Below are 18,739 nucleotides of genomic sequence, written 5' to 3' on the forward strand. Positions count from 1 at the left end.
GGTCTGTGTGACTCTTCAGACTTTCTTCCTGGGGTCCAAGTGCAGCGCATGCCTTGGGATAGGGCGGCGGCTCTGCCTCCCTGAAGAAGCCGTGAGCCGCTGCGCCGTGTTATGGCGTGCGAGCCCAGCTCCACAAGCCCTGCTTTACGGTGTCTTAAATGGAAGCTTCAAGCTCACGTAGAGCAGCGGACTCTACTCCCCTTTCTGTCCTTTGTGCAGTACACGCAGAATACTGTTAGAGAATGAAGGCCCTCGGCCCTCTCCACAAGTAAGCAGGGTGTTTCCCACCCACATCGAACCCCAACACACACACACACACAGACACGTGCATGCCAGTTGCTGGGTGGAGTGCTGGTCTTGTGGAATTCTTCCTTTTCTTTGGTTTTTGTGAATGAGGAGGCTTATACGCCTTAGTTTTAACATGGTTTTCAATTCCTCACAATTGAGAGTGTCAGCAAAGAGACCATAGCCCTGCTGTGTATCCCAGCCCCTAAGCAGACCCAGATGCTTGTTGCCGTGGTCTGAATGAGTCCTCATTGTGCCTGTGTTGGAAACTTGACCTGCAGTGCCACAGAGTTAGGTGGCGGGACGCACAGTGTTCTCTCCCTCAGGAAGAGGCAGGTTCCAGGTGCCATCTTGAATGCAGCCCTCCCAGTCAAGCCTGCCTACACCTTCCCAACCTCCCAAACTGTACTTACACAGGCTGTGGTGTTCAGTTATAGCAATGCAGAATGGACCAAGGAAACTATGCAACTCACTGCAATTCAACCCAGAGTTCAACCAAACTCAGCACTCACTGTGGCTTTGAAGACTTTGCTTCTCCACACTCGACACATAGTTACCAATCAGCAGATGCTATTATTAACTGCACTTTGGTATACATCCTGTTTTATAAGCATGTGGTGTAAGTCTCTTCTGATCAGTGGTTGGGTACCTGGTGACACTTGTGGGTACCTGGTGACTGAGCACCCTATGACTGGCTCCTGGTGGGCCCTCTATGTTCCTGTGAATGAAAAAGAATCTCACCGGCATGGACATTGCTTGGCCTTCTCACCATGTTCCAGAAGTGCTGCCCTTGGTGGGTTGATAATGGTGCCAAAGCCCATTGACCAACAGTTCCGTGGTGATGGGAATGTTCACAAGGGTGTCATTGACCCTGTGTCCCTCCTGGTGTCCACAGGCCTTCAAACCATGACTGTCCAACCTGCCCCTGGGCTGGGCTCTCCCCCTTGCACGTGATCCGTCCACCCTTCTCTCCCCCAGTTCTTGTGAGGAGACAGTCGGGCTTTTGCTCAACTATGTGGTGACTTCAGAGCTTCCTATCAAATCAGGTTGACTCCAGTTTAAGGTCTTTTCTTTTGTCGTTCAGAGTAATTTGACTTGCAAATTCTACTTCACCAAAAGGAAGAAATGAAGCAGAGTCATTGACTCGGTTTAGCCTTTTACTGATCCATGTGATACTTCTGATGTCCACGTGGATCAGATGTGATTTACTGCCTTACTCGTCATAGACAGGATATTGAACTGTCATCCTCATGCAACCAAGATCCCCCAAGGGAGGGGCACCAGGCCGAGGCATGTGCTCCAGGACACTTAGATCTCTAGCAGGGAGGGGTCTTACTCTAGATAGGGCACTTCTTCCTACCCTGCTATGTGGCCTAGAATTGGAAGGTCCTCTTCTAGGGCAGGATTGAGGGAGGCTGGGCCTGTCTAGTGAGTTTATAAACTCTTTCAGGGTGGGGTTACTTATTTATTTACAACAGAGTCGATCGAGGTTTTGTTTATAATCAAGCACCTGCATGGGCTTGAGGTGTACTGATTATGTGGACACGTGTGACATGTGGACATATTCAGGCACCTCAGGGCCATCACGGCCCCACATCCAGAGTCTCCAGGGTCCCTCCGCCTTTTCTTCCTGTGATAGGCACACTTAACATGAGATCAATCCTGTTAACAAATGTTGAAGTGTACAATATTTTATTAGCCTGTAATATGCCCTCAAGTAGACTCAATTTTTAAAAATATGCTTTTGGAATATATTTGTAAATTTAGCAAGGAAAAGAGGATTCAATGGGCTCATGGTGGAGAATGAATCTTCTAACTCGTGTCTCTTGGTTGCTCAGTTGCTCTGAGGAGGCAGCTAAAACAGACTCGTGGCAATCCCTGTTGGTGTCCTCGCTCACTGGTCGGCTGCGAAGGCCTTCTTCGTGCCCCCTGCACCTGGCTGAGAAGAGTCGGCGCCTAGGTGGCAGGTGCCCTGCGGAGTGTTTCTCATGACTGAAGCAATGGCCAATCACCGTGGCTACCAGAGTCTTTCTGGGAGCCAGATGCTGAGTGCCACAGTTGAGACACATGGTTTCACTGAATTCCTTAAGTGGCCCAGGAGCAGAGGCCCTCGATGGGCCTAGATCAAGTGCGTTCTGCACGGTGTCCCTGTGCCAGGATGTGACCAACGTGTCTCGAGGCCTCACTCCTGACCAGCAAGCTCGGGGCCGCTAGGCTCTGGGTTACCTGGTCACTAGTCCACAGCAAAGTACGGAGCCTGAGGTGGTTCTCATCAGCCGCCTTGAATGCAAATAAAATGCCGTATCTGCTGCTGGCACCTGACCTGTGGGCGTGGGGCCCTGCCCCGTGGAGTGTAGGTAGCAGGTCTGAGAGGATGAGGGGTCCCATTCCTGCCAACGCCCAGCCAACGAACCCCAGCGGTACAAGCTGTGCAGACCAGTTGCCCGTGGAAGTTGGGGTTTGAACTGCTGCACTGCTCCTGCGTTTAGGTATCTGCCTTTGTCCTGGGCCTGCCGCTACCACTCGTTGACCTGCATTCCCATGCTTGGTTCATTCCTTCCCCTCATCTGGAATCCCCTCTCCTTGCTTCCCTTGCTGCAGCCCTACTCTTCCTTCCAGCCTGAGTGTGGTACCAGATCCCTCTAGAGACCCGCAGGCCCGGGCGAGAGGCACAGCCTTCCCTTCCAGAATACCCCGTGTGCATCTCTGAGCCTGCTTGCGAGTGAGGGCAGTGCGTCCGAGTGCTTTGGGGCTGCAGCCCGTGGCAGGCACCACGCACCTTTGTTGAAAGAGAGATCAAATGACCCCGATTCGGCCTCAGGTGTCCTTATGAAGGGAGCAGGGCTCTACTTACAGACTTAGAGCGCTGTGGGAGAGCAGGGGCCAGCGAGGGGGCAGAGCAGTGGTGAGGTTACGGGGGTCCCTCGGGACCCACCCGGCACTCCAGGCCTGGGCGCAGTGTCTGCGTGTGGCTGTCCGGTCTGTTTCTTAAAGAAGTGCCCAGTGATATGGACATAAAGGACTGCAGGCTTATGTCTGCCCTTGCAGGCCTCAACACCCAGGCCTTCAGTGACAAGTTAAGGACAAAGGGGAGCAGGGCATCCAAACCAAGCACTGGCACAAAGCAGCTTTCTGAGATTTGCTTGGCACCACCCTCCTTGTTGTTGAGCAGGCACAGTCTTGATCACAGATAATGCCACCAAGATGGGCCCAGCAGTTAGGCACGATTTGCAGTGAATTCTTAGTTTACAAGATACCACGACCTTGGGAAGATCCACACTTCAGGGCACCATGCAGAGCTCCAGCCTCCCAAGGCCTGCAGCCCAGCTCCGCTCCTGCTTCCTCCTTCTCCGGCCTCAGGTCCTTCCCACCAACACACAAGTCCAGCTGAGGCCTGCATGCGGTCATGTGGCTCTTGGGTCACTTCTTGGTAGTGGTTAACAGACTCTCCAAAACAATGATGGGTTTTATTTATCCTATCCAACAATCAATTTCAGGAAAGATTTCTAACAAAGTAATTTCTCATGGGCCCCTGGAACCTGCGGTCACTTTCTCTCCTTTAGGCAATTCTGAGAACAGTAAGGGGAGATTTTTAAATCAGTGCTGAGATCTGTTAAGGATGTCTTGTTGAATTTTTGCATGACTTCGGTATCTACAGCATTTATTTATCACAAAGGAAACATGATGCATGATTGCTAGATACTGCTTGATTTATGCTATTTAAACACATATGCAATTATCACTATATGTATTTTCTAAAGCTGAATAAGATGATTCAGCTTTCTTTTGTCTCCAAAGATCCTACTAACGAGGTAGATATTATCTACACTTTACAGATGAGGAAGCAGAAGTTTTAGAGCAGTTAAGAAGCTCCTTTGGGGTCACTGGGTTCTGGGCTCCCCAGCTGGGTCTCCTGCCAGCCCCGACTGTCATGTGAAAGCCACCCTTTCAGCAAGTGACAGAGAGAAAGTCAAGTTATCAGCACAGGTACTAAATGCTCGCCCAGTGGAGGAAAACATCCTGCTACAAGAGAAGCTAACTAGATGTGGAGCCCGCAGGTTGCAGCTGCTCCCTGGCTGCCTTGGGAGGCCACCCAGGCCAACCCTGCACAAACCCAGCGGCCGGCTCTTAGGGACCATGATGCAAATGGCATTGCTGGGTGCTGGCAAGGCAGTGACCTGCCAGCCTCCTCCTCCCGCTGTTTGAGGTCGCTTCCTGGCACTGCGACTGCTCACTGCTGTCCCAGGCACAGGATGGGCTTCAATTCCTGCTGCCTTGAGTTTGGCTGGCTGCAATCTGCTTCCACCAGTGGAATGTGGGGGGAATCACTGAGTTACTTCCAGGCAAAAGCCATAAAAGCCAGTGTGAGTTTCCAGTGGCTGTCATAACAAAGCACCGCATGCTGGGTGGCTCCAGCAATAGACAGTGATTTCCTCACAGTTCTGGAGACAGTGTCCAAGATCAAGGTGGAGAACTTCCCTGGCCTTTCCAGCTTCTGGTGGCTCAGCAATCCTGGGCCCCCTCTGGTCTGTGGGCACATGGCCGCAGTTTCTGCCTCTGTCTGATGGGGTTCTCCCTATGCATCTGGGTCTCTGTGCCTTCTCCTCTACTCATGAGGACACAGTTGTTTAGATGTGGATGGAAACAATTGTTCCAAGTTTTATATAGCAAATAGGCAGTTCTCTTAAAGTCTGAAAAACATTATAACCATCCTAAGCAGTCCTGTTTGCCCATGTCCCACAAATGTATCTTGAACCTGTCCTCACATCTAAGATCTCTGCTTATTAGGAATGAGGCCGTGATGAGGTATATTGAAATCTCCTCTTCCTCCCCACTTTTCAAAAAGACGGGCTTGATGTGCTTTTGTGTTACAGTGTTAGGCCGAGAGTTCAAGGGAACCTTCAGGATATCTTGGTGGCCACTGGGCTCCAGCAGCAAGAGTGGGAGAAGCAAGACGCTCCTGCTGGTGACGAGCAGCTCCCTCGTGAGGAGCCTGCTGTACCCAGCCTCCCCACTGCTGCTCACACCCGACCCACAGAAACTTGGCAGACGGCTCCAGAGCTGTTCACCCTGTGAATGGGAAGCTATTGCTCTCTGAAAATATGCAAAATGCATTAGAAGGTAATTGCAAGACATTCAGGATCCGAGAAACTTACTTTGATGACTTTTAATGGCAAAATATACTATCTTCCACTGGGCCTGAGTTTATTTTGTTAGTCATGCTAATTGTTTGAACAGCCCTAAATGGCTTAAAAAACCTGGCAAACTCTTGTCTAATACCTCTAAGCAGATGGACAAATTCCTAATTGAATCTAAATTTATTCTTTATCTCTAACTTCCTTCAGAAGAAGAGGAGGGTCCTGGCGTACCCTGACTTTGCTGTGAACCCTCAGCCTCCTCCTCAGCTTCCTCCTCCCCACCTGGTGGAGGATCGGCTTCAGCAAATCTCTGAAATTCCCAATCAGATGGAAAGGGAATTGATCTAGAATTTTTTGCTTCATTTAAAAAAATTCACAGAATTTAGTATTTTTACTGGTTTCTTCTTTTTTAGAATTAAAGAAGTCAGAGTCAGATGCAGTGACCTGGTTTCTCCTGCTGTGTTCTCTGGCTGTTGCTGTTTCTCGAACCCTCCTCCTCCTCCTTTCTGGGTTCCTTTCATTTCTTGCTGAAGTGCATTCTTCAGTAGGTATCTCCCTCCCCAGGGGATCTGTGGTTAATAGTTCCAGGTTTCCTGAGTCTGCAATGTCTTCATTTCCCAGTGAGGGATGGTGTGTCTAGATACAGTGTTGCAGCCAGACAGCATGTTACCCCGACACAAGATGACATTGCTCATTGTGCTCCCACATGGTTGGAATCTGACCTGAGAGCTGCTCTCTTTCTAATTGTTGCTCCTTTGCATGTGGTCTGAATTTTCTTCCCTGTAACCATTAAGATCTTCTCTTTTCCCTTGATGCTCTTTATTTCACCTTGTGTGTCAAGGTGTGGGATTATTATTGTCATAGCATCCAGAATTTCTGTTTGAGAACCCACTGTCAACCTTAAATTCTTAAAAACTCTCAGCTGTTAATCCTTATGAAAATGACTTTTCTACCATTCTGTTGTTCACTTCTGAGTGTTTGAGCTTCTTATCCTACTTTTCATGTTATTTTCATTTTCTGTATTTCTTATCACTTTGTTTATTTCTGCTACATTCTTGATAAATTCCTCACTAGCATTTTCCAGTTCACTAAAACCCTCTTCATCTGTATCAGTTTAGAGTTTATTTATCTACTGAGTTTCCATTTTAGTGACAGTTTTTCATTTCCTACCTTTCTCATTTCTTCTGTATGATCGCCTATTTTTACTTCACAATTCTCGCTCACCATGGCAGATTGAGAGATTAGCAGGTTACATTCTTCATCCTTTTCTGAAGTATTACTCTTTTGCATACCTGCAGCTCCCCTCTCTAAAGAGGTGCAGTCTACCCCACTATTCCTTCTGTCTGGGTGGACCTGGGACTTGCTTTGGCCAAAGGAATGCAATAAAGTGACAGTGATCTGGTTCTTCAGGCTAAGTGGCCCAAAGTGGACAGGTGAACTAGCCCAGCTAAGACCAGCATGGCCACACAGCTAACCCAGGTACGTGAGCAATAAATACTTTTTATGCCACCAAGGTTTTCCATATTTTTTGTTGTTATGTAGGCTTATTGTGACAATGGGTAGCTTGTTATTACTCTTTTTTCAAGAAGGAAGAAAATATGTATAAGAGCAGAAATTAAAATTGAAACAGAAAAACAATAGAGAAAAATCAATGCAATAAATTTTTTTTTAAAAAACAGATCAATCGGATTAATAAAGAGAAAAAGGCTGATGAGAGAAATAGAGAGAAAACAAAATTTCTGATATCCAGAATAACAACTGCAACCTACACACCTTATAGGTGTGGGGAGTGTAGTAAAAGAACTCTATGGACAATTCTACACCATGAATTTGGCAACCAGATGAAACAGACCAATTCCTTGGAAAATACCAATTTCAACAATGTATGGATAAAGTAAATAGTTCCAAAACTTATTAAGGGAATTGAATTCATAGTTTAAACTTTCCCATAAAAGAAGTCTCCAGGTCCTGATGGTTTCTTTTGAAATTTCTACCAAATATTTAAAAAATTAGCACTAACTTTACACAATCTATTCTAGAAAATAGAAGAGGAGATGGATACTTCCTAAAATTTTATGAAAACAGTATTATGCTAATACTAAAACCATGTGGTACAAAAAGAAAATAATAATACAGAGGAAAACTGCAATCCAGTGTCCTTCAAGACTATAGATGCAAGAAACCTTAACGCAAATTTTAGCAAATATAATTCAGCAATGGATGCAAGCCAATCCCACAAAACCAAAGGCCAAATTTCCTCTCTGGCATGTGGATGCTAATACACACAAGCAGAAGTTGGGGAGGAGAGTGTTGTGGTTTGGCTGCGAGGTGTCCCCAACAGCTCACATGGGAGACAATGCAGGAAGGTTCAGAGGAGAAATGACTGGATTGTGAGAGTCTTAACCAATCAGTGAATAAATCCCTGATGGGATCAGCTGCGTGGTAACTGGAGGCAGGTGGGGGGTGGCTGGAGGGAATGGTTCACTGGGACGTGGCTATGGGGTACGTATTTTGTATCTGGAGGGAGTCTCCCTCTGCTTCCTGATGATGTGAGCTGCTTCCCTCTGCCCCGCTCATCTGCCTTGATGTTCTGCCTCACCTTGAGCCCCGAGGAATGGAGCTGGCCTTCTATGGACTAAGACCCTCAAATAAACTTTTCCTCCTTTAAAATTGTTCTGGTCGGATCTTTTAGTCACAGCAGTGAAAAAGTTAACTAAAACAGGAAGAATAAAAGTTCAGTAGATTAGACAAAGGGGAATGAAGGGAAGGGGGCGGTACAGGAATGGGAGAGATTGTGGAATGAATCTAACATGACTGTCCTAGTACATACAGGGACACAGCACAGTGACTCTCCACACCATGTACAACCACAAGACTGGTCCTAATTAGAATAAGATGTTTGCATAAATATGTCAAAATATACTCTACTGTCATTTAGAGCAACAACAACAATAATGGGTGAATAATTATGTGCCATGATCAAGTAAGTTTTCTTTCAGGTATGTGAGGCTGGTTCAATATTCAATAGTCAATCAATGCAATCTTCTATTTTAACAGACTGGAAAAGAAAGAAATCACATATTTATATCAATCAATGCAGAAACAGCGATTGACAAAATTCAACACCTTTTGACTTAAAAAAATCTCAGAAAAATAGGACTAGATGGTAACTTTGTCAAATCGATAGATGGCATCTATGAAAAATTCACAGCTAGTGTTATATTTAATTGTGAAAGACTGAATGCTTTACCCTTAAGATTGAGAACAATGTAAAAAGGTCTCTTTTCATCACTCTTATTTAACATTGGGCTGGAAATGTGAACCAGTGTAATAAGGCAAGAAAAAGAAACAAAAGGTGTATAGATCAGAAAAGGAGCAATGCAGTTCTTTGTATTTGCAGATAATACAATTGTGTAGATAATGAAAATGAAACTATTGAAAAACTCCTTTTTACAAGTGAGTTAAGCAAGGTTGCAAGATCCAAGATAAGTATACAAAAATCACCTGTGTTTCTATGTACTGACAATGAACACTTTGAAGTTGATGTTACAAATAAAACAAATGTGATATCCAAGCATCCTGCAACATGAAGTACTTAAGTGTAAATCTTACAAAACATATGTAGGATGTTCATGCAAAATGCTGACGAAAGGATCAAAGAATATCTAAATAATTAGACAAGAGAGTTCATGCACTGGAAGATTCAGCATTGTAAAGATGCCTTTTACCCAAATAGATATAAAGGTTTAACACAATTCTTACAAAGTCCTAAAAATGTTTTTGTAGTTACATATTACATTATTATAACATTAATATTGAAATGCAAATAAAACTAAATAGCTAATTTCTAAGAAAGAAAAATAAAATGGGAGAAATCAGCCTGCCCAAATTCAGGTCTGAATCTAAGACTGCATGGTATCAACAGAGGTTAGATAATGTGGCTCGAAGGATCGGTATAGATAATTCCAGAAATAGATCCTGCACAAATAAAAACAACTGATCTTTGAAAAAGGTGCAAAGAAAATTTGCTAGAGGAAAGAAAAATTTTCAACAAATGAAATTGTTTTCAACAAAAGAAATTTGACATTCATATGTCAAACAATGAACCTAACCTAAATTTCTCATCTTACACAAAAAGTAAAGCAAAATGTTCTAAGGATTTAAGTTTCAAATGTAAAGGTATAAAAATTGAAGAAAAAACAGAGGAGAAAACTTTTGCAACCTAGGGCCATCTAGAGATACTAACCCAGAGGCACAACCAAAGGCAAAACCCATAAAGGAAAAATGGATGAACTTGACATCATAAAAATGAAAAACTTCTTCTTTATGATAGATTGTGTCAAGAGGATGGAAAGATAATTTATAGAATTTGAGAATAAATTTGCAAATCACAAAAATTCTGAAAAATCCAATTAGAAAATGGGCAAAAGACGTTTTATCTAAGAGTACACAGAGATGGCAAATAAATACATGAAAATATGTTTGACATTAACCATGCTGCTAATGCAAATTAAAATCACAGTGAGATATTACATTTTCAGACTGGCTAAAATAAAAAATAATGACAATACCAAATGCTGATGAGTATGAGAAGAAACTGAATCATTTGAACTTGCTGGAAGGATGTGAAATGGTCCTGCCATTTTGAAAAAAACACAAGGGTTTCATTGAAAATAACCTGCAGCTACTGTGTGACTCAGTTATGTCACTCTTGGGCATTGATCCCAGAACAAAAATGGGCTCGCGTAAAAACTTGTATGCATGTCAAAGTTCACAGTGGTTTTCCTTGTAGTAGTCCCAAACTCAAACCAACCCAGGGCACTTTAAAAGTGAGCCGTTAAGCAAGGGGCGGCCCAGCAATGCCAGGGAATGCTACTTGGTCACTGAAAGGGAGGAATCTTCCCATGTGCAATGACTTGGGCGGATTTCCAGGGCTTGTGCTGCGTGAAAAAGCCAATCTGGAAGGTCACATACGGTCTGGGCCCATTTACACAACCCTGTTGGAACAGCAAAATGAGAAAAGAGACAGCTGCGGGTGGCAGGGACCAATGATGGGCCTAGCGCAGGCTCCGCAGGGCAGGAGGAGGAGCCGGCGGGTTGGCTGCTCAGTATCTTGACCTCTTGCTCAGAGGATATTCCGTCTACACTACAGGAAAGGAGCAGGGTGAGTTTACAGTGTGGCTTGACCTGAAGCAAACCCACACTGGCGAGGGTGGTGGGAAATCACATTGCCCGTAAAAGGAGGCCTCACGGAAGCACTGACCCGTGGGTGGTGAGGGGACGGCGTGTCCTAAGAGAGCCACCGCTGGGTTCCTCTTCCCTGCCGTTTCCGTGAACTGCCATGGACTGCAGAAATCTAGGAATGTATTCCGCTAACACTCACGTGTTCTTCTCCGTACAACGTGTGACAGCTGAGAAGTGAGGAAAAGGATCGCCCTGTTGGATGCCCGTCCTTTGGAGCCGGGCGAGGAGCTGGCCACGGTGGGCTCAGGCCGGCGCTGCGGAGCCTCCACGAACGGCTCGCCCGGCCTGGTTTCCGGGCGGGCACATTACTCATCTCGGGTGGCTCCCGTGAATCTCAGCACACCAGCAAAATCTCCCTTCTTTTTTCTCTCCTTTAATCTTTCTATTTTTAACACAAAGAGCATTGTATTTTACACAGACTCCAAGAAGGCTCAGACCTGCCTGGCGTCCTTCGTTCCTGCCTCCGTCTCTGCCCCTCCACCCAAATCCATCACAACTGGCATCGGAGATTGGGGCCAGCACGCCCCAGGCCCCGGCGGTCCCGTGCCAGTGTAGGGAAACCTTTCCAGCTTTTTCCCTTTCTCCTTTTCCTCTGCTTCTCCTCTTCCTCCTCTTTTTCTCCTTTTCTATCCCTCTCTTTCCTCCTCCCCCCTTTTCCTGGGAGACAGAGATTTCTTTGTGCTTGGGGTGACTGATTGAATTTTACCTGCGCTAAATTATAGTTGCACATTCTCGTAATTGCAGAGGGCCACACGGAGAAGCAAAGCATTGACTTCTGTTGTACTGGGATTTCCCAGATGTATAATTTCAAATTGATATGAAAAAAAGCCTTGCGATGCATTAATAATAGCATAAAATGTAACTCGGTTGGCCAAGGGTGAGCAGAGGCTTTATTTTCTTAGCTGCAAAACAAGCTATGGACCTCAGGTGACTAGCATTTATTGTCAGAATGGGTTTTCTATTGCATACCTTCTGAAACACAAAATAAGAAAAGATTTATGCTGAATCCTGTGCTCCTTCGCAGCGAGCTGCACACACACCCAGAGAGCACATGTAAATGCTAAAGCACCGGCTGGTTGTGATTTTTTTCCCTTTCCACTCAGTAGCTCAAAAAGCAGAGGGCTTTTCTGTAATTCAAAAGCACCCATCCACATCTGGAGGAAGAAGCAGGTCACTCGGGCTATTTCTTTTATATGGTGTCATTATTCTCTACCTAGCGTCTGACAAATACCACTCTTGTGACATCAAAAAAAGAAGAAGAAAAAAAAAAAAACGAAGAAAGTCTGAGGGACGTCGTGTAGTTTTCTTAATATCTGAAGGCGCTGGGCCATAAGAAGCTGTTTTATTTCAGAGCTTCGTGTGTCTGCATGTGCGTGTGCTGCCCACGTATGCCTGGGGCAAACCCCCGAGACCGTGTGTCTGAACCAAACCCAAGTTGCAGGGATGATGAAGTCACGGTGTCTATACACTGTCCCACGCCAAGGGTGCTCCCGTCTTAGAGGTTACCAGACTGATATTCTAGATGGCAACCAGCAGTCCTCAAAAATGGCCCAAGGACCTCCGGGGAACATCAGGAGCCAAAACGACATTAACAATGTCACGGAGATGTTGCTCTCTTCCTCTCACTGTGTAGCTGGAGGTGAGGAGACAGGTGATATTACAAATGCAGGAGCCAGGAGAGCCCCGCCGCCCTCCTCCAGACAGACTTTGAAGGTGTGTAAAAATGTAAAAGGATGCCATTTTTCTCACTATTTTATTTTGGCAATTTTTTTTTTGCATAAAATATGATAATGTGTAGTGAGTTTTCTATTGTTATTTTCTATCAATTAACACATTTCTCAGTTTTGATTTCTAACATGATAAATCTTGATAGCTATCATATAATTCCAAGCTCTTTGGAATTCTGCCCAGCAAGATGTAAAGGGGTGGTGTGGTCAGTGTTTCAGGCCTGCACTTGTAGAGGCTTCTAGAAGAATGCTTTGACTGCCCATGGGTTGCGTCCTTGCGTCCTTTCTGACTCCTGTAGGTCGACGGGGTGTCTTTGTCATTATTTGCAGGTACAGAGGCCTTAACCCCACCATGCATGCTTCTGATGCCTGGAGCAAAGTCACCCAAGTCCAAGGCCAAGGGACTGAGGAACTCTCTAAGGGCCCCCACCTCTGCAGTCTCCAGCAGAGCCGTCCCAGGAGCCCCAACCTTGTGTGGTGCTGTGGCCCAGTCCCAGGTGGCCCACTGTCCACACTGTCTTCAGGGGGCCGATTCTCTTTCTGAGTCTTCAGTGCTTAGGTGGCCTCCTTTTGGGTTGGTGTCCTGCTGTCTCCTGCAGAGGGCTCTGCTCTCAACTCAGACTTCCTGTGCAGGAGCCTGTGTAGAAGCCTGGGTTGCTATTGAAGAAACACTCTTTAGAAGGCAAATATGGGTCTATGGGTCTAGGGATCTTGTGAGGGACAGCGGCCACGCCCTGGTTGGAATTGCTCCTGATGCTGTGCACTCCAGACAGCATCTCCTCATTCCCTTCCTTATCCAGGAGGCTCCTCTGCACCTCAAGATGCTGTGATCCCCAAGATGCTGGACCCTTAAGCGAGAGGATTAAGGTGGGAGCAGGTGACCAGCTCCACAGACGCTGGCTGTGTGTGTGCTTGTGCGCTGCTCCCCATGATCCTGTTTCCTGTCACCCTTCTGTCTGTCCCTGGTGGTCAGGGCAGGAGGTCTGTGCCTGAAGTCCCACTCCCTGCTGGATGAGTACCCCACTCTGGTGGCACCCGAGCTGTGAGGCGGATGCCCACAGCTAGCTCTGCACTTTTGGTGCTATTTCATCTTCCTCTGGGTTAATCCTCTCTTCTCAAGACCTTCCAAGAAAATGTGTATTATCTACTGTTTATACCTATTGAGGATTTTATTTTGTATTTTAAACATTTGTTTAATTGTAGCACAAAATGAAAAGTTCTTATCTTCAAAAATAGATTTGGAAGCAGACGTATAATTTTGGAGGTGGGAGGGATGTCTTTTTCTTATTTTAGTGTAATTTGTCATTAATTATACACAGTTATAATTTTTTTTTTTTTTTTTTTACCATCATCCTTCATCCCCAAAGAAAAACGGCATCTGAGAATAACAGTAAAGATGCCCATTTTTTTGGAGAGGGGTTGTAAAGTAAAGATGCCTTTAAGTGATGAACTCTGAGTCTTGATGCAATGGCCAATGAAGACTCCCCCTCCCACTGTGGTCCGGCATCCCTGGGATTGTCACTCTGGTGGAGGTGGCCAATCCCAGGTCTGGCAGCCATCTCCAGGGCTGACCTGGAGTTCTTTACAGTCTTGAATCTCTACCATGCTAAGCCTGAGTTCATTATCTAGGCAAGCACATTAAAAATAACGGTGCGAAAAGCACTTCAACACCTCTCACAAATTATAACAGTCGCGTGCAATTTGGATTAGATAAAATATATATTTATTTTATGGAACAAACATTCAGACGATAAAATTTTGTTTAACAGTAACCATATTATTCAGGGATGCAGTAATGGAATTCAAACTTTATTATTGGATATTACGTGCAGGTGGCATGAGTGAGCTGATGTAATTCCTAGTTGTCTTCAGAATGATTTCCTGGTGCTCCTGGGCATTGGTGTATTGCAGAGAGTGGCTTAGCATGGATGGGCCTGAGCAACTGCGTCCTGCAGCATGGACTTGGGGCAGCAGCCCTCCCTCAGCTGGGCCCTGGAAGAAGGCCAGACCAGGCTTGGGAAGGGCTGGTGCCAGGACACCACCAGAGTTGCCACCTCTGAGCAGGCAGTTTGTGGTGGGGTGTGGCAGAGCAGGAGTAGTCGGAGCTGAGATAGGAATCTGAGATTAAAAGAGAGATATTGAGTTTCAGGTGAAATGGTCATGAGCCATTGAGATGCAGAAAGTGGCCAGGAACGAGTGCAAGTCCAGCAATGGCCCTTGGCCTGTGCCCATGACTCCTGTCCTTGTAACGTGAGGGCAATGAGCAAGCACAGAGAAAATGGTGGAAATGGCGTTGCTCCACCTGGGTCCCCTCCTGTCCAGTCCCCGGCAATGGCCCTGTGTAAATGTTAACGGTCACCAGTGGGCTGTGGTCCTCCCTCTGGGGATGGCCGGCATTGTCCCTGGAATGTGTATTCCTTGCTTCTCCCAAAGGTGTCTCCCTTGAGGTCGTCACCATTCTCCCTTGAGTATATCCGATTCACTAAATAAGCCTGTCTATGCCTTTGGCATGCGGAATTCTTTCTCATCATGTTTGCCAGAAACCCTACTGGCTTCTTTCTGAGACCTCCTCGGACCCTTCTTTGGGAGAGTCACGGGGTTAAGACCGAGTGTGCCACATCATCAGGTGCTTCCGTGGCATAAAGGGCACAGGTGTCTGGTGCAGCCTGACTCAGGGTTTTGATGTAGATTCCTTCTGTTTTGGATCCTGCTGGCCATACCCCAAAGAGCTTACGTCCTTTCTGAGAATGAAGAAAACCCTCCCTGGATTCTCCTTTCCTTCCTGAGTCCTGCCTTGCCCGTCGTTAGAAATACCCGGCACGGGGTCGGGGTGGAGCCTCAGGGAATCAGACAGCTCAGAAGCACTCGGCAGGGGCAACGCTGCTTCTGCAGAAGGGGGCGCCGCCCAAGGCAGTGCAGTCAGCCAGCACGGGCGGGCGCCTGACCCGATCTCCAGGACAGCTCTGCCCCTTGGGGTTTCCATCTACGGGATCGGTGGATTTTTAAAGTTGGGAGGGCAAAGGGAAGGACTGTAGTTAAAATGGCTATGATGGGGTCTTACCTCCCGATGAAGGAGAAATGCCTGTGTTCTGAAAATGAACCACCAGACTTTCTCTTTCTGGCACCAGGCTTAGGTCAATTACTCCACCCGACACCATTCGCCTCTGGCAGTGGGAATGTGGTGCACAACCTGAAGGACTTTCCCTTGTAGAAGCGAGGACAGTTTGTCTATTAGGAAGGAAGTTCAAGGCCCTGGGCACAGGGGTAGCCAGGGCGGGAGGCCTACCGCGTACCCTGTGATGTTTAACGTGGAAAACCGAGCGGAAGGGTGCCTTCTGCTGAGAAGACAAGCTGCAGATGGAGGCAGGAGCCAGGCCGACCTGCACCAGGCTGCAGGGTGGGCCAGGGCAGGCAGCTCAGGGCAAGGAAGGGTCAGTGGTGAAGGGAAGGTACAGGAGGTCACGTTCCAGTGTTAGCATCAACGTGGTTTTGGTGATCATTTATTTTAATGGGACTCCAGCGCTGTGGCATCCGTGTTTCCTGTGAGGTCTGTGGTCTTCCTCGCTCTGTAGAGGTCAGCTTGAGGCAACCCGACCTCTCGCTTGTGCATCTGGGAGCCTGGATGAGCAATGGTGAGCAGGCGTCAGGGAGAGAAGCAGGTGACCGGTGAGGAGCTGCCATCCTTGGAGACACTCCAGCTGGGGAAGGTGGAAGCCCATCGCTTCTTTCCCTGGGATCTTTAGCTAAAGATCAGGGTGGACCAGTGTTGGTGGATGATGTTCTGTAGTAATTTTAGATAGTTTTCTGAATGCACAAAATTCCAGGAGTCTGTGTCCTTTTGTCCCTGCCATGGAGACACCTGGGAACTATGGGGCTGGCAGAGGCCCCCTGGGAGCTGCTTCCAGTTGTGACTCTCGGACAGTTAACAGAAGCACACAAGTGGCTTCCTCCGCGATAGCGTGACCCTGTGGAGGCCCAAGCTAAAGTGGCCTCCACTCATCCCCGAACACAAACATACAGATTTTGTCCTTCCTTGGCCCACTGGCGGTGGGCGTTTCTGTTACTGAAGGCCAGAGGACAGGAAGGCAGACAGCACCTGTGAGAACGGTGCTCTTGGGCGGATGGGCTTCTGTTGCGCCCATGGATGGTGGCTCCCACCTGGTGGGAGATATAGACACACCACCAGGTGATTGGTTGAAGCTCCGTTTAATCTTCTGGACTACAGGAAGTTGAATCACCTCTGCTGTCTCTTTAGGAAAGGAGAAAATAAAAGGAAAAGAAAACGCTCACTGAGAGGGTCTAAGTGGAATCCTCACAGGGGAATTTGTTAAATCTTAAGAAAACAATTCGGGGTGGGGTGGCTGTTTATCTGAGACTGAATGGATCCGTCCAATGAATTGGGCTTTAGTCATTAGCAAAAGAAGCGGGTCTACCGTGAGCTGTTCCAAATGCATAGAGCAGAGTGGCGCTAGGAGTCCCCGTCATAAGAACCATTGAGAGTAACATCCCAGAAGCAGCAAGGGTGCTCAAGAATTTCCATCTTGCGTGTGACTGCTCTGTGCATTTGGAACATCTCCCGGAAGACCTGCTCCTTTTGCTGATGAGTGCTCGCTGGCCTGTTCCATTCCACTCGGGCTGTGGCGGCAGGTCCGTGGTACTGTGGACCACCTATACCACCGTGTGCCCTGTCCCTCGGTCTCTTCACTCTGCATTCTACTCAGGTCCCTGCGGAATTCTTCAGGCTTCTTGAATTTCCTGACGGTTGCAGCAACTGCTAAATTAACATTCCCAACGGGTAAGTAGCTGCAAATATGTGCATTATGAACTTCTTGGGGCTCCTCTTGAATGAAAGAGAAAATATTCCTAGATGGGGATTGCGTTGCAAGAACAAAATGCTGTTTGTTACGCTTGGCAGGATTATTTACCTTCAGGTTTAACTATGTATGCTGAGATCATATTTCCATAGTATTTTTTTGTATACCTGATTATGCAGGGGAAAGAATGTGAAATTCTTCTGCACACCAGCATAACAAATTAGCCAATATTTTTGTCAGTACGAGGACCCTGCGCTTCAGCTGCCTCTTCATGGTGGACCGTGGCCCTGGAGGAGACAAGACAAGAGTGATCCGTTCCAGGTCTGTGTTGGTCCCACAGCCCCTGGCTTCCCGTTGCTACTGGAAGCATCTCCAGGAGGCGAGCTGATACTGGCAGCTCAGCAACATCATACTTTTGGCTTTAATTCTATTTAAATCCATGTTCTTGTAGCGTTTGTGGCCGCATTTAAAATTTAATCTAACTCTTTAAAAAAGGGCCTCCCAACACCTACTGAAATAGTTGAAAATTAAAACATTGACCGTCTTGGCTGATCTTTCTTCCTTCCTGTATCATTTTCTGCAAGCTGGTCCACCTGTGTCTTTTGTGGGCACTAAGACAGCAATCCCCCTGAAGAGACCGAGAGGCCCTTCTCTCCCCTCAGGCCGGGCTGCCCAGACCCTGGCTCACGGCTGTGGTGCCCTCTGAGATCTGCACCCACCTGGCTGTGGAGAAACCAGCGTGTTGCCAGCCAGTCTCCTGAGCTTCCTTTGATTTAATAAGCAAAGGTTTACAGTTGAAAACCTGTGGGCTTGCCTGAAGGTCCTCAGGGATGGGCAGGAACTGGAGGACCCCCGCTGCTCAGTGTCCAGAGTCCCGCTGCAACTCTGCCACGGCGTTGGCTTCCAGCAGCCTGAACCGGGAGGAGGGCTGGCGGAGGAGATGCCAACAGACCTGGGTACCAGAGCACTGGGTCAGCTGGCGTGTCATGATATACATATTCATAACCTGGCAGCTCTAGGAGTAGCGTATGCATGAGGGACTGATGAGAAAAAAGTTGATTTATGACGATCTCAAAATCATGGTCTCCCAAGACGTATTCTGCAGCTCTGAGACTTCAGGTTTAAGCTCTATTAATTTTACAGAGCTGTCTGGGATTACCCATCTGTTTAAAGGTTAACTGTCTTCACACTCACGAAATGGGTATTTCTGTTTTGCTTCTTACTTTGTTCATGTTAATGATTTAAAATACAAAATGCAAAGCCAGTGGAATAGCTCTAAATCCTAGCATTCAACATCCACCTGACCAAATTTTTGAGAGACATGAAATATTATTCGAGTCCTTTGCAGTGACAGCTGGGAAATTATGCTACTGTACATGTCTCATTCGGAAGAGAGCGGAGGGGAAGCGTCACCAGTGAGATCCCGCCTGTGGAAAGCACGCCTCTGGGCAGGGGGCACCCGCAGGGCTGTGCATGGGGGTTTCCTCCTGGATTTCCTTCCTGTGCTTTCTTCCCGCGGCCTCTTAGCCAA

At 47.0% G+C, this 18,739-nt stretch overlaps 1 long non-coding RNA gene across 1 annotated transcript; it reads right to left on the bottom strand.

The window, feature by feature from the left end:
* Positions 1-15,717: 15,717 nt before the first annotated feature.
* LOC306642795 lies at positions 15,718-18,300 on the bottom strand. Its single transcript, XR_013758690.1, has 3 exons — positions 17,928-18,300; positions 17,376-17,495; positions 15,718-16,643 (listed from the first exon to the last, which is right to left on the bottom strand). It is a non-coding gene; the product is annotated as an uncharacterized lncRNA (long non-coding RNA).
* Positions 18,301-18,739: the final 439 nt, after the last annotated feature.

Source organism: Sciurus vulgaris (assembly GCF_902686455.1).
Source record: "Sciurus vulgaris genome assembly, chromosome: 13".
In the NCBI taxonomy this organism is placed as follows: Eukaryota; Metazoa; Chordata; class Mammalia; order Rodentia; family Sciuridae; genus Sciurus; species Sciurus vulgaris.